This window comes from Phodopus roborovskii, unplaced genomic scaffold, assembly GCF_943737965.1.
Source record: "Phodopus roborovskii unplaced genomic scaffold, PHOROB, whole genome shotgun sequence".
NCBI lineage: Eukaryota > Metazoa > Chordata > Mammalia > Rodentia > Cricetidae > Phodopus > Phodopus roborovskii.
The window spans coordinates 3,236,658-3,253,060 of NW_026126423.1; positions in this window are offsets into that span (position 1 = coordinate 3,236,658).

Below are 16,403 nucleotides of genomic sequence, written 5' to 3' on the forward strand. Positions count from 1 at the left end.
TATTTGTTTTATTAATGTTTAATGTCTTTAATGTTTAATATAAAAGGTATAATAAAATATATAGAAATATTAATATAGAAAAATATACAAACATGAAACAAAATTAATTTAGATTTATTTTATTAGAGTCTTTAATATTTTAATATAAAAAGTATAACAAAATATATACAGTACAATACATGTTAGAAATAAATATTCAGTTTTTCACATTGTATCAGTTATAGAATCAGAGCCTGGTCATAAACAGAGATTAGGCATTATTATGATAGGCTAAACATATTTTTCTAAATTTTCTACGACAAGATATACACGTTTTCAAGGCACTTATCTTTAAAAATCAGGACACACCCAGAGCTGCCAGTATAAATCTGTAGCACTATGAAATGAGGAAGACAGAGCTGTGTGAAGTTTCTGTGATGAGAGCTCAAACCAGACTCGTTTCCATTTTTATTAGAAATCTGAATTTACCTTCTGCTCACTCAGAAGTTCATTACCTTTCTAGACAAACCTAATCTACATTTTTAGTCATTCTCTACTTTTCTATTCATTTTCACTAGGACCTGATGGAATATTGGCACAGGAAAAATGTTGTTTTCTTATTCTTGTGCAATTAACATCCTTGATTGAGCACATATATTTGGCTGAAAAGCTTCCCAGGGAGAGATGTTGAGCAGGTACCTCCACTCTCCATTGATGTAAGCAAAGGAAGTTTAAAATTTGGGTGAAATATGCTTCTGTAACATCTTTAACTGTCAGAGAACCAAGCAAAAGCAAAATGCAGACACGAGGTACCTTTGTAATCATCATTTCCTTAAGATGCACTGGGCAGGGTGCTCCTTGAAGAAGCTTGGAGTGTGAAGGTTTGTAACAAAATATTAAAAAAACAAAAAGCCTTTTGGATAATTAAAATCTTCAAAATCCTTCAGACTTTATATAATAAGTTTTGTCTTTACTACTGTTTGGCATTGAACCCAGAACCTGATGCATTCCGGTTCAGTCCTCTGTCACCAAGCTGCATCACCCAGTGCTTCCAATAATACTTTTAAATTTCACATAGGGCCAAGTATTCCTAAGCAGCAAGCCTTTCCCCATCTGACTCTTTCTAGTACTTTATCAAAGAAATCTGCTTGCCTTTATCTCACTTTTTATTTTGAGATAGGGACTCCTTAAATTGCCTAGATTGGGTTTGAGTCTTCCCAACTCAGCCTCCTGAATAACTGGTTTCAGCCAAAAATAAATGTTAACAGAATTCCTGATGTGCAATGTCAGAAGGTGAGCCTGATGAGAGTATGATGGATTGCTGCTGGAATAAGAGTTTGATGGAAATAATTTCTTTCTCTTTGCCCCTCTACCTTATCCACTCCAAAGGATGTCATGTTCACAAAAAAAAAAAAAAAAAAAAAGAAACACTAGTCATTCACTAGCATCCTGGGCTCTCATCTAACAGAACAATGAAAAAAATCATATTCTTTATAAATTATCCACTCTGAAGTATTTGGCTATAGAAACACAAAAAGAGCTAAGAGAGTGTTTTGATTTTAGTAGAAGTTGATCCACTAATTGATTTAATTATTTGTTTTTGTGAGTAGGGAGATCAAACCCTAGACCTCACACATGATGCATAGACAATTATTTTTAAATATTTCTATTGAATGGGTTTGTGAAGGGCAGAATATGCTTGTTTCATAATATGTAAAAAGGGGCAAAATTATATTTGAAAAGAATGATATGATTATTGCAATTGGTGATTCTTTAAATTTCCCTCTCATAAACTCAAGTTGTGTTTAAAAGAAAATGCTCTTTACATTTCCACAACTACTAATTAGGAAAGGGTTGGTTGCTGAAAATATTCCATACTATGGCATCCATTACTTATGTAATTGCATTGGATCTGTCCTTGCCTAAATTATTTGTATATTTATTTCAAATTTACATAAGATATTGGTGGACATGTTAAAAATCTTGGATTTTATGAGTATCCTCTCTGTACCAGAAAATCTGGTGCATAAGTAGACAGTGGTAGACTGTCCTACAAAAAAGTCATACATTATAAATTATTTATATATATATATATATATTTCCCTTTAGATAGAGTGATTATGGATAGAATTGTAGCTACATGCAAATTCATATATCTCTTATTTCTTCCTGTCCCACTAAATTGTGAATTTCTATAACCAAGGACTATGTATTTCACACATATCTGTGCCTGACACTGAGCAAGTTTTAAAATATTTTCCCTAACTAAACAAATAATAATATTTATACTATTTCACAGGAATACTTCCAATACATAAAGGTGCAAAAACCTTAAAACGATGGGTTCTTTGATGACTTTGAACCTGGTAAATGAATATTAGACTTGTAAACATTAGTGTGTTTTACGAAATTTGAACATGTTATAATCTCATTAGTAAACCCTAGAATAATATCATTAAAATTTAGAACTTCAAATCTGTTTTAAAGGGTATTCTTATAATTTCTCGGTCCCCAAAATACAGCTTTATTGCTACCTTTCAGTTGTTATCAATAACAATAATAAAAAATAATGACCAAATTTTTTATTTTTTTGGTCTAATTTATTTTTTGGTCTATCAGCAGAATTTCACAGTGACATGTATGTAATCCTGGCCAGGACACTGCACACAATTGGCACTTTCTTTTTACTATTAGCAGTGCAAACTTTCACAGAGTTTTTGGAACGCAACTTATCAGTATAGGCCAACTTCTAAAATCTTCATCTGTTTTGACTCACAAATTCCAACTTTAAGAAAAATATGCTGTATCAGTATTTAGTGATCTAGCACAATCTGGTCATATAGTCATACTATTTCTATTAATCACAATACTAGATTTCATGTAAAATAAGGTCAAATACGCACATGTATTTTAAAAAATCCATTTTAATATCAGATAGCTATTTTGAAATTTAGAGTATTTAAGTATGGGAAGTGTCATTGATTATTGAAACAACAAGAATATAAGCCTAAAGTTGACAACATTCTATTGCAAACAGTAGATCAGGAAATAGTATAAGAATGATTTAAATAGTGCGATGTCACCTATGCAAGATATAGTTTTAATGTTTAAAGAAACAATTGACAACTCTTGTTTAACTAGCCCTCCATGCAACGGAAATGGGTCATAAGCACAGCTGTGCAAGTGTTTAAAGACAGTTTATTTTATTTGTTGCTTCTAACTAATATGGCTTTGTTTAAAGACCCACAGCACTGGTTTTCTTGGAGAGACGATTAAACTCTTACCTTAATATCACATTAGAGGATCCTGGGAATATCTTGATGCCAATCAGTAGTGGAGAAATACCTATATTGGTTTCTAACAAAGGATGGAACATATCCCACACCCCAGCCCTCATGTTTTGTGTTGATATGTGCTGGCAAAGGACAGGTGTCCTGCTCAAGGATGTAGCTTTCCACAGTGCCATTTTGTCATTGAGTTCTGTACTTTAACAATGTATGTCTCACAAATTCTTGGCTGGAGCAGCTTCTCCTCTAGTGGTCCTTAGCTTTGTGCTGTCTCTGGGTAACATTGTGGACCCTTGTCTGTCAAATAACACTCCATTTGCAGCTTGGTTTTGATTTAATTTTTATGGCCTTTTATACAGATACCACTTTTCAAATATAGTTTTTATGTTTTCGATTACAATTACATTTTTTTTTTTATCTTTCCTTCCTTCAAACTGTCTGATATGGGCCACTTTGCAATCTTTTAAATTCATGGCTTTTTTTTCATTGTTATCTCATGCATAAGTGTGTATGAATATGCATTTATATAGAAAGATATTCATTAATATAACCATCTCAATATATATAATGTCACTTGCATGTGTGTTTTCAGGGTTGACAATTAGGTATTCTGTCACTAATGGGTGTGCTTTTCCCTTGGGAAGACTACTTCTCCCGCTTTAAGCATTTTTTAGTCTCTTTGTCCACTTTGGCAAATCTATTGTTGTCCTTGTTGAGCTTATGTTTAGGTAGTCATCCTTTATTTCATGTTTTTTTTGTTTTTTAATTTTCCAAGTCAAACTCTGAGCTGTATCTTTGAAACCTATGTATAACATAATCATATATCACAGTAGATTATGAGAAATAACTTTAATATCCCATTCATCTTTTTCTATTTCCTATTCAGTCTCCCATAATTCAAGCAATTGTTGATTCTGAAGCATCAAGAAGCATGTGAGATATTCTTTTACCTTTATACATGTTTCTCTCCCTCATCTAGTCTTAATTCTCTGCAAGGGTAGCTTCAGTGTTATAAAGAAGAATTTTAGCTGGATAGTGGTGGCAGAGATAGGTGGATCTCTGTGAGTTCAAGACAAGCTTGGTCTAAAAAACTACACAGAGAAACCCTGTCTGAGGAACTAAAAATGAAAATAAATAAATAAATTAATGCAAGAATTCTAATCAAAAAATTCAAGTTTGTTATTAGTATGCCAAAGGAAAGTGCTAACAAAAATAAAAAGCTATTGTGCTTTAAATTGGGGATGGTAGTTGCATCTAGCATAAAGGAAAGATTAGAAAGTTATAAAAACAAATTTTGATAGAAATATTTAACAAATAAGTCATATTTTGACTGAAATGATGATTAAACATATCAAACTGTATGTTTAAGTGTTATACTGTGACAAAAGTATACATAAAAAAACGAAATCTAAAATCTATTCAGAGTGAAATTTAAAATCTTCCATAGCTCCTGGAAGCAGCCCTGGAGGATGCTTATTTGACTCCTCTAGCCCAGACAGGCTGGCACATGGTACTGAAGCAGAGATCACTCATCCATGGTAAGGATTGATGTAATCCTTGCCTCCATTTATTAGTCGTAATGATGTGTTGATCTGATTTTGATTATACCTCTGAAATAGATAACAAAGATAATAAAAAATGATCATCTTTTGCCCAATTCATATCTCCCATGGAAAATAATGATAAAATGTGGACAATTTAGAACTTACAGGAGGGGTTTGAGGGAAATAGTATGTAATAAAATAAGAAATTCTATATAATAAAAATAGTCTGAACACACATAGATGCACAGAAATAGCTTTAAAGAAAACAACTATAAAATGTCTAATCCCAACACAGCAGAATAGTGTGTATGAAACCCCAGAGTCATAATAATAATAGTGTGTTTTGTTCATGAAATTTATTAAAAAGCCAGGACAATTAGAGATTCAGTGATGAATATTAAACCAAACACGTTCAAGTTGTAAATGGAATTGTATGTCACAGTATGTGTTATACTTTCATTTTACCTAGGTTAAACACCACTTGGAGTTTGGAATGTTGGTATGCATAACGAAGATACTGAAATAGAGTGTGCAGGATAAGTTTACAGGGAACCAAGAATGGATTCATTAAGAATAGTTAGGATGGTAATATAAGGAACTCTAGATAAGACAATAAGGGTAGACAGAAATAAAAGTTTTCAAAATACAACCAGGAGCAATATTTGACAGGACATGGTGCCTTTAAAGTAGGAGAGAAGATAATCAAGAATGTATCCATATTTTGTAGACTCAAGTAAAAGGATCAAACAAATAGAACAAGAAAGCATAAACAGTTTTAAAAAGATTTTAAGTTTCAGTGAAACTATCTTCAAATTTATTCACAAATCTTTCTTTCTTAGACTATAAAGACAAAAAAATCCAAGAGGCTAAGGTAATTGAATCATACCCTAGGCTTGATGATACTCTTAAAAGTATGTGTCTCTGTTTTTCCCTCCTGCCTCGGTCACCCTCACCTGCTATGGAACCTGCTATGATCTCCCATGTGGTCCCTTACCTTGGGACCCCACTCACTTGGGACATCCCACACCTTCTCCAGCTTTTATTCTTATAACTGTAACAAAAGAACAACATTTTGGTGCTGAAACTCAGTCAGGCCCTCCTCGAGAATTCAGTGGCAGCCTGCTGTCGGACAGCCAGCCAGAGGCACTAGGGGACCCTGATTCTGAACCAGTAGTCTACTTCCATCCAACCATTTGCTGGAAATACCATCCCACACCGGCTACAATTCGGTAAGGTCCTCTCTTTCATTGTAACTCGTTTCCTTAGGGTCTGGTATATTTCTCAGTGGTGAGTTAAAATACTGCCCTCCCTGGGCGGTATATCTGATTCCTTCCTGCCTTGGGACTGCTGAGTCCTGAGCGGCCTTAGATGGCCCCAGAAACTTTTTGAGCTGACAAACTTTGAATAGCACTCGGCCATCCTTACTTATTGGGCACCTGGCCCTTGACCACATTCTTGAGCTGACGAGTTCACCCATGGGATATAAACCAACCAAGGAAATACCCCCCTCCACTCCACTGGGATGCCTAGTAGAAAATTTAAAACCCTTTCACTTAATGCCACTTGTTAAGGCACCCAGAATCATTTGCCTTTATACTGAAAAATGGCCTAGATATCCCCTAGAAAATAAGTCAAATTGGCCACAATTACTGTCAGTGAACAGGTAGATGGAAGGAGTTACCATATATCCAAGCTTTTTCTACCTCTCTGCTGAACAATCTCTTTCCCTAAACTTGTTTGTTTCTGTTCTCTTCCAGGCATACTAAAATTCTAATGCCTGCTGCAGCTGCAGCCTGTCTCAGGGCAGGAACCTCCCTCCACCTAAAAATGAACTGTTCTTCTAGGCATATTCTGCTCTTGTTCAAATGTCTCACTCTCTTGTTTGTCCTATCTTGTTTCTTCTCTGTGCAGATGCCATTGGCTCACAGTGGTCTGGCCTCAGGAAGCATCTGCTCAAGATACTCTGAGAGTTTTTCATTCTTCCCCGCTTAAAGCGGCAGTCCAGGCTCCAATTGTTACAAAACAGATTTCAAAAACGGGACCTCCTACCACTTCCTCAGCCCTTATTCTTATAACTTTAGAGGAAGGGAGAGAGAGAGAGAGAGAGAGAGAGAGAGAGAGAGAGAGAGAGAGAGAGAGAGAGAGAGAATATGACAATTGCTATTTTGGAAAAATTGTTTTCTGTAACCACACTTGCATCCATTACTCCTTGTAGAAGTAGTTGACTTCCTTTAGACAAAAAATCATTTGTTGTTTGTCCAAGTTTTAGATCCAATGGACTGTGATGCAGATATTTCTAATCTATTGGAGAAATTATATATTATTGCCAGAGTGAGTGTTCAGAGACAGAAACAAGACCCAAGCTAAAGCGGTTGAAATCTGAGACCTAACTCCTACTGTTTTGTGGCAACAAAGACATAATTTTCTTATTTTACTGCATTCACTGAGAAGTAGGATGTAAGACAAGTGCTGCTGGCAACAATTTTTGCATGCTGAAAAAATTATATATGAATAGAGTAAGCCCATGAGAGAGCAAATCTATTTGATAATACAGATTTCACAACAAATTGTAATTCTTTGGAGCACTATGGAGATAAAGACAATCATGTTTAATGTAGTCCCTAGATAACTTTCATTTTATACATGGAGAAAATATACTTTGCTCAAAATACACAATGAAAATTCATCACATGTTAGGATGAAACACAGCCTAATTACTACAAAGTTCAGCTTGCAAAAATGTAATAAATAAACTTGTACACATTATATGATAACATGGGTTTAGGTATCTAAAAAGTCTTTGAAAACCATTGTTTTCTATATGTAGCAATCAAAAGGCTTTTATTTTAAGGACAATAGACAAAATTGCTAATACATTTTCTCTTGGGACATTATTGCTGTTAAGACTATAGAATAAACTGTGTAACTAAAAATAGAAAAGTTAGAGATCAGTAAAAGCAACCTGCTGATTGTTTCTCTATGTGGCTCATTTCAATCTTTCCTCACATCAATTTTAAATTGGTCACTCCTCAAGGACTCCCACATATCTGTCCATTGCCATTTTGTTTTCCTTTAGGAATATATTGACATCTGGGATTCATACAAATGGTTAGCTTTAATTGTTTCCTTCCAGAAGAAAATAAATCTCATGAAAATGAAATTTTTCTTTTCTTTTATCTCCTCTATTGTCAGTGACTGCAAGAGCACCATGCATATACTAGATAAACTAGTGATGGTAGTTGATACAGTAAGTGAAGGACCACCCAGTTAGGGTTACTGGGAGAAAGAAAAATCCCCAAATTCAGCTGCACCGAGAGTTTCTGCTCTGAACACATTCTGCCGATTTATATTTAAATTCTTCTTGATTTCATGGTCACTGGCCAGTCAGAGATCACATGATGAGCCATAGCTTATGCTTTCAATAAGTCCATATTTAGAATGAAGACAGATGTGACTAAATTTGCTGATAGGCCACATCACAAGAGCCAGAGTTGGACATTTGTGAGGGCTTCCTGAACAAGGATAATGGAATTCCTCATTACTGGGACATGAAAAGTAGATAAACACAAAGGGAGAAAAGAATCAAAAAATTAACTCAAGTTTGAGATGCTTTCCCAAACAGAGATTTAAGAGCTAGGTCTATAAAATGTGAAGTTAAGGCATGATATTGCAACTTTTGTGTGCTCTCTTGTCTCCTATTGGAAATGGCCATGGGACTAAGGGTATGTACTTCAGAGGACTGTTATGAGAACTGAAAGAACAAACTCATGTAGTAAGACAGAGAGACAAACACTTGGAAGCACCTAATAAATCTAGCCATTCTACTACAGTAAGTGCAGGTAGTAGGAGAAGGTAACATGTCAGGACAGAGTCTCAAAATGGCACAGCACCCATTCTCCCCTCTTCTCTCACACTAAAAAAAAAAATTATATGTCCCTCTAATCACTGGAAGGTTCACACTCAGCACTCAAATGTAGTTTAGGAAGTTTTCATAAACATACATTTAAAAGCATCTCCTTACTTGACATCCCATAGAACTATAATTGTACTCTTGAATATCATTCATTGATGATAAAATGCAGCTTTTCCAGAAGCACCCAAATTAAATAAATGACTTTTCAGAGGGAAAAAAAAACATAGCCAAAATAATTTATCTGGATAAAACTATCTGGACAAAACTGGATAAAAGTATCTGCCAACCACTTGGGAAGGCTCCTGAAGCTTGTAATGTTTTAATCTAAGTTGATGGATTCCTTGCTTTTTCTCCTAGTCTGCTTGTGTTCAGCATATTGTGGCTGAAACGTATAACTTCCTGCACATCAACAGCCTCTCCTAGGATCATTCTCCTTTTTACAGTCCTACTAAAATTTTGTAAAGAAACCTAGAAGGCATCATAAATGAAAAATCACAATTCATGTTAAAGTAATTTATAAACCACACAAAAATCGGAGTCTATTGTTTTCATTCGTTGTAAAACTTGCAAGGCCTTTACCAAAGTTTGAGCATTTTCTGTTCACTGCTTAAGTCAGAAAAATCTATGGGAGGTCTGAAATGAGAAAAACAGATATTTCCTAAAGACTGTAAAACATTACCAAAGGGAGAATTGTCCTTCAAGTAAACGAAATGTCTATATTTTATAACCAAGGGAAAAAAGCAGAAGGAATTTTTCCTTGGAAATTGTCTGATCTTTATTGTTTTTTATATTTCTTCTCTACTTAGTTAAGAAGCAGATTTTTTTTAAGCCATGGAATAAAAGAAGTAAGACAATCTTCTGAAAGGAACAAGCGAGTTTTAAAAATGATCCTTCCAGAAAAAATAATTAGTAAGGGCATCCAGGAGACATTTAAAATGGGAAAGCTATAATAGAACACTATCAGCAAAGGATGTAGATGGAAGCAAACCGGAGATTACAAGTGATTATGGAGTCCAAGCACGACACAGGAAGGGTGGGCTAACTACTTCTTAGGGACAAGAGAAAAAGCAGGATCCAAAAAGGTGAGGGTTGAAATTCTTAATAGCTACTTTACCTCAGTTATTGACAACAATTACAATAGAAACAGGATGCTCAGGGCAATAAGAGTTAATGAGAAAAACATGAAATGCAGCAAAATTTGAAGCACATTCAGCTTTAAAAAACATCTAAGCAACTTGGAATATATTAAAATCAGCACAATGCATGACATTCATTGTAGAATACTAATTTTTTTTTGCAAAGTTGTCTGGTAATAAAACCAGGGCAACACATTCTCGATAAGTACAGTTAGCTTTCAAATACTTCTTTTTCTTACTAAATCACTATGTCCAACAAAATACTTGTAAAAATAACCATCTGTCAACGTCCTTGGAGAGCTAGTTTGAGGACCTCTGAGAACAGTAGAATCCACAGATGCTCAGGTCAGATCACTTACGTAAATGGTGTTTTGCCTATATAGAAGCTATATGCGTTTTCCTGGGCATTTAAGCCAGTTCCGCCTTAGTCATAATAATTAATGTAACTTAAATATTATGTAAATATTCACTAAGTAGCATTGTTTAGTAATAATGGTAAAATCACTGAAATCTATACAGTCTCAATAAAGGCATTACTTATTTCTTTTATGTATATAATGTATCATACCATCCTCCATTGCCCTACTCCAACCCCTCAACATATCTCCACTCTCCATTGTTCATTCAGGCTGCTGTGAAACATGTAGTTGGGATGCCCATGAACACAGTGGGCTGGGTGCTGAATAAAATCTAAAAGCCTTTGAAAACTTATACTCTCCCACTAAGATACACATTAACAGTTGAATAGTTATAATTCTAGGCCATGTATGTATGTATATGTGTATATATGTGTATACATATATCAGATGTAATTTCTACTCAAATGCAGGTAGAAAAGAAAAACACACTTCCAATTTTCACAGTGGAACTTTAATTATATAATGTGTCTCAATCCAAAAGTCTATTTGACCCCTAGGGTTATGTTAGATAGTGTAGGTCTTGCATGTGTGTTATAGTATCAAGTATATATACCGTAACACACATCCAAGACCTATATTAGGACTGGACTCTGAGCAATGTCACCTAAATAAACCTCTACCAAAAGTGGATGTAATGTTTGACTTTTGTTGCATTGATGTCTGTCTGTGTGCATTCTCTAATTCATTTGTCACTACTTGTTATCTGTGTTGTGTGTCTGAAGACCAGTCTACCCGAACTCCTACCCCCACTCCTACCTGTCTATCTTCTTGTTACACATGAGTTAGTGCAATCATAACCAAAGAGCAGGAGCTCATGTTGACCATCTGCTTAACACCTGTAATGGACTCACCTTGCCAGAGGATAGTCCAAGCTCTTAAGACCTTACTGACATTCTGGTGATCTAGTCAGTGTGACTCCTCCTCTGCCCATTTTCCCACATGATTCCAAGTACCTGTGTGTCCTAACAGGTCTAGGAACACATCAGGCACCCTTCCACCCACAAGTCTTAGATGCTTCTGTCTAAAATACCCTCAGGTATGTGGTTAGGTTAGTTTCTTGGTGATGTTTTCTAAATCAAACGTTTGTTTCTGTTGCCCCAATATGACACATATGTCTTAGAATCTAAGTTTTTATTGTCTTTAGTACTACAATTTAAGTTGTGTAAAAAATAGTTTATTTCTTATGGTTGTTCAAGTTTCTAGCAAATTGTCTAGAATATAATACACTTTAAATAAACATCCTTTGAATGAATGAATGACATGTCAGACCCGATACATTATAGGGTGTATCACAGAATTCCCCCAAACTTGTATAAACAAACAAAACAAATTTGTCATTTGGAAAATCAGAAAATTATTCTATTCAAGTAATTATATAATTAAGTATTAACATAAATTAATATATATATGATTTAAATTGTACCAATCCAGCCTTTCTCATTTACTTCTTAACAGTATATTTTGGAAAGTATTCTTTACTAGAATACACGGATCTAGCTTCTTTTGAATTTTGAATAGTAACATGGCTCATAGTATGATTATTCTCTGTGTGTGTATGTGTGCATACATGAAAATACATGGAGAGAAGGAGAAATAGATAATTATCAGGCAAATTATAGACAGACAGGTATACCTGCACAACAAAAATTACATAATCTAATTATGGCAATTGAAAGAAGTTTTGTTAAAGGGTTTATTCATGAGAATGTAGCCAATGTATATATGAGCAGACAGGACAGAAGTCTGAAGGCAGTACATCCAAAGGAAAGAAGACACATAGCAGTTATCAAAATTCAAGAAGCCTGAGAGGAGGAAGGATTCAGGGAATGTTCACTCTGACATACTCTTTCACGTTGCTTATAGCTCCAACATCGGTCTTCATTCATCAAAGTAGTATAGGCAAAGTCATGGAAAGACAGGGCTTTCACTTCTTTCATCAGCCTCAAAGGGCATAAAAAAGATAAAACAGGAAAAGGAAATGGATTAATATGTATCCTTCCAGAAACTTTTCAATAAAATTCCCTTGAACATGCACATATATATTTGTACTCATCAATTTCTGTACCATAGATGCTCTATGTACAAATTGTTCCAGAGCAAACTTTTCAGTATCAGATTGAATGAAATTAGGAAACAAAATATTCAACATAATCCACAATGTATATATAGCTAAATATCCACAATGTATATATAGCTAAATATTTAAATTATTTCTAATTACTTTTAATTAAAATCACTTTAAGATATTCATTATTCATACATCTTGTGTGTGCTGAATATGCTTTTATGTGAGTTGGTGATCATACTAGACATGTGGTTTTTTGATCAAAGGAAAAGTACCTTAGTTTCACAAAAACATTTTAATCCAAAATTCACTTGTTCATTGACTAATGGAGCTCTGCCTCAACAAATGCATCAGGAATTAAAAATACTTCCCATCAATATACTGTTAATCAGCAGGGAGGAAGTTTCTCAGTAAGCTTGATTTCTCTATGTCTCATAGCTGAGGTATGTGAGGTATATGGAGCCTTCAACAAGTGTCTTACCATGTAGTTATGGAAAGACACTAATGGCAATCACAGTAGCCTGTGACTTTTGTGTTCTCCCTGACCAATAACAAATCAGGAGGTATCCCAGGATTTGCATTGCAATTTTCATTTAATAATCTATGTCTTCTGGGAGCAACATTGTCTACCCATGTTGGGAAATTCCATTCAACTCTGGTGTGTGTGTGTGTGTGTGTGTGTGTGTGTGTGTGTGTGTGTGTTAAAGTTGTATTTTGAGATTAGCATAGTTAGAGGTTTGGTTAATCCATCCATTACTACCCTTTCTTTCCTATCTTTACCCTCACCCTTGCTCAATCCTTTAACTGTTTCCCCTTTTATTTCATTTCATATGTGTTCTACTATCTCTCCTTTCTAAAAAATTTTGGGTTGTGAGATAGCAGGCTCTCATGTTCCCATACCCCTTCCTTTGGAATAGCCCTTCCATTTAACACCTGTTTCATCCATACTCCCATGCCCTTCCCTGCTTAAGCCTTTCTCCCTCTAGTATTTCACCTCAATACAGTCAATTTACCTACAATCTTCTAGCTCTCTACATTAAGATGTCCCCACCCCATGAAAAGGTTCCACTCTAGTTCCCTGGTCTGTTCTCCAAGTTAAACAGACAAAACCAAAGTTGAGCTCTTCAGGTTACAGGGGAAAAAAGACACCAAAGTCTTACCCAATGCTGGTCATGGTATGCTGCAAATACTGACTTGACACTAAAGACGTGCTTTCTGTTGGGACAGTGATGTGAAAATTATGTTGAAACTAACAACTTTCCAACAGGACTTGAGGTCTGCCCCACAAGAGGTAATTTCATGCACGCTACTATAATTGCACCAAAAAGCCTTTGGCTGAGGAGGTCATACATCCTAGGTTGCACTTGCTGTTTTTATTTTGCTAAATGATCAACCTGTCTTCTAAATAGTTATGCTTGTATCCGTAGACCTGGGCTTCATTAAGCCCTGGTCAGAGAAGCTTCTTTTTGCAGTGGGCAGTAGTCGGTGCTGACATGCACACCTGGTCAAAGGATCAAGATTAAGATACTGAGTCAAGCAGTGGTGACACATGCCTTTAGACCCAGCTTTTGGGAGGCAGAGGCAGGCAGATCTTTTTGAGTTCCTGGCCAGCATGCTCTACAAAGTGAGTAGAAAAATTCTATGGAAAGTTGTCTTCTGGGTAGAACATGGCTACCCACACATGAACGTTCAGCAGCTGTGGTTACCTGTCCAAGATAAAGCCAGACAAAATTCTGGTTCTGATTGGGTCGATCATTTCAAGGCTCCACTAGGTACTGAGTGTAAGAGGCACAGCACACTGAAAGCATTTGAAAATTTAGGAATGCTAAGCAAGAAGACGTTTTTTTTCTTCAAAGGAGGAAAATGACTGACACCTTTTCACCCAGAAGGCTGGAGTGGATGTTGACCAACAATCTGGTGATCTTTTTGATCTATTATAGAGCATTGTTTAGGCTCCAATCCTAAACTTAGTCTCTCAGTGAATAGAGCCCACCCATATGAAAGAGGTGCTGTGTACTTTGTACCTTCCATCAGTAGAGTCCATCCTTACACTTAACACAAATCATTCCTCCCTAGGCCCTTGCCCTGAGCTCTGTTTATAAGTCAACAGAACCCACATTTAACTGTAAAGATCACAAGTGCTTTGCTGCTTTGTCAGGGAGTTTCATCCCTGGAGCATTACCTAAAGTTTGTTTTGAGAATTGTCACCAGGAGATCTACCCCAAAATCTTACTATGCTTGAATATGTAAAAAAATAAGAAAAGAAAAAACACAAGGACAGACTCTGGAAGCTCTTGATCCAGCACCTGCGAAAGTGGTTCCTAACAGAGTTTCATTTTCACCTCACACACATAATTTCCCGGCCATGGCTCTTGCAGGGCTCCCAGAAACTGAGGATCTAGGGGAGGAAAACCATTGTTTTTTGCAGAAGTGGCCACTAATAGGTTTCCTGTGCTCCAGTGTTCGGCCCCACATCCATACACATCTAGGCAGCACTAAATGGACTCAGAGGGTAATAAAAGCAATAACAAAAGATATAAAGATAGGAGGAGGCATGTTGGAGAAACATGGGGTGAATTGGAGAAGAAAACAGGAATGGATATGATCATATTAATTTAGTATACCTAGACAAAGGGAAAGAATAGTTTAGCAATAAAGTGCATCATGGAATATTGATGACCATGTGCTGACAGAAAGCTGTTGCTCACTGCCACTGACCAACATCTTGAGGGAATGTTGTGTTGCCTACCACTTATCAGACCATAGGTCAATATGCAGGTTTCTGCACTACCTGTCATGCTTGTAACATCATTAAAAAAAAAAAAACTTATATCAAGTCATACAACTGTGGTCATCTAGTCATCTAATATACACAATGGGAAAGTACAAATCAAGTTTAAGCTAGCATCCTTTTTTATCAGCACTCATATCAAGAAAGAGAAAGTGATGCAATATATACAATAAGAGAAAGTGATGCATTTTAACCTCTGCCACTTCCTAAAAGTAATTGTTACCCTGCTTCTTATGGTTGTTTCCTTACAACTACTTCTAATCCTACATATATGTTTTAATTTAGAACAAATACAATTATATATTTGCTCCCTTCTATGACCTGTGTCTACTGAGTTTCTTCTAGAGAGCTTCACTTACCCATGTTGTAGACATTGTCGTTGTGATGTGACCTCTATAAAACAGTTAGTTGATCCAGAGAGTCAATATTTGTTGTATAATTCTAGATTTTTTACAAGTTTTCTGAGATGTTAATATTTTATTTAGCCAGGAAGTTAATTTTTCTATAGTTGGATTATCATGCTTGCTATTGGTGATGTTTCATATCTCAGTTAAGAATGTCTTTAGCCTTGCTCAATCACAAATAATCCAGGAACTATAAAAAGGGACTGATGGGAGATGTCATTCTGTAAATATGTTTCTCATACTGGTTTAATGAATAAAGCACTGTTGACCAATAGGAAAGCAAGATAGGCGGGACGAGGAGACAAGGAGGAAACAGGAAGTAGTAAAGGGGTCAGGATGGAGAGCCTGGAGAGAACAGAACTGCCATTCCTCTGCTCTCAGTAAGACCACGTGGAAATACATAGAAATGGGCAAAAAACAGCACGGCTTTTAAAAAGCACTGCTAACAATTTATTGTGTAGGACAGCTGGCAGTGGCATTGATCACATCTCCAAGCCGGCAGCATGCTTGCTAGATGGCAGCGCAGACCAAGGCAGTGGGCACAGCTTTCAGTGCTGGCGGTAAGAGTATCCGCCGCCATCTTTGGTAATCCACAGCAGAAACAACTATGACTTTCATTTCAGCAATGTTGTTGTTTACCAGATAAGAGACTCGTGGCCAGAAAAAGATAAAAATTTACAGTAAAGACAGACTCATATTAAGAATCTAAAGGTTTACAGTGTGTTTTAAAGTAAGGAGACATGAAAAAAAATAAAATGGGTTAAAAAGACAAAGAGGAACTGGGTGTGGTGGCACACACCTTTAATCTTAGAACTTGAGAGACAGAGGCAAACAGATCTATGTGATTTGCAAAGTAAACCTGTTA